The sequence below is a fragment of the Callionymus lyra genome, unplaced genomic scaffold (assembly GCF_982586985.1).
Source record: "Callionymus lyra unplaced genomic scaffold, fCalLyr1.hap1.1 HAP1_SCAFFOLD_73, whole genome shotgun sequence".
NCBI lineage: Eukaryota > Metazoa > Chordata > Actinopteri > Syngnathiformes > Callionymidae > Callionymus > Callionymus lyra.
The window spans coordinates 5,001-5,883 of record NW_028258577.1 but is presented as its reverse complement, the minus strand read 5'-3'; positions in this window follow the sequence as shown (position 1 = coordinate 5,883).

Below are 883 nucleotides of genomic sequence, written 5' to 3'. Positions count from 1 at the left end.
CCTGGTTCTCCATCCCCGCAGGAGGAGGCCCCCCAGGCCCCTGGTTCCCCATCCCCGCAGGAGGAGGCTCCCCAGGCCCCCTGGTTCTCCATGCCCGCAGGAGGAGGCTCCCCAGGCCCCTGGTTGGGAGAGGGGGAAAAAGAGCAAAGTGTTTAAAAATGCCCCAAAGTGTTGAAAATGTTCCCCAGGCCCCTGGTTCCCCATCCCCGCAGGAGGAGGCTCCCCAGGCCCCCTGGTTGGGAGAGGGGGAAAAAGAGCAAAGTGTTTAAAAATGCCCCAAAGTGTTGAAAATGTTCCCCAGGCCCCTGGTTCCCCATCCCCGCAGGAGGAGGCTCCCCAGGCCCCCTGGTTGGGAGAGGGGGAAAAAGAGCAAAGTGTTTAAAAATGCCCCAAAGTGTTGAAAATGTTCCCCAGGCCCCTGGTTCCCCATCCCCGCAGGAGGAGGCTCCCAAGGCCCCCTGGTTGGGAGAGGGGGAAAAAGAGCAAAGTGTTTAAAAATGCCCCAAAGTGTTGAAAATGTTCCCCAGGCCCCTGGTTCCCCATCCCCGCAGGAGGAGGCTCCCCAGGCCCCCTGGTTGGGAGAGGGGGAAAAAGAGCAAAGTGTTTAAAAATGCCCCAAAGTGTTGAAAATGTTCCCCAGGCCCCTGGTTCCCCATCCCCGCAGGAGGAGGCTCCCCAGGCCCCCTGGTTGGGAGAGGGGGAAAAAGAGCAAAGTGTTTAAAAATGCCCCAAAGTGTTGAAAATGTTCCCCAGGCCCCTGGTTCCCCATCCCCGCAGGAGGAGGCTCCCAAGGCCCCCTGGTTGGGAGAGGGGGAAAAAGAGCAAAGTGTTTAAAAATGCCCCAAAGTGTTGAAAATGTTCCCCAGGCCCCTGGTTCCCCATC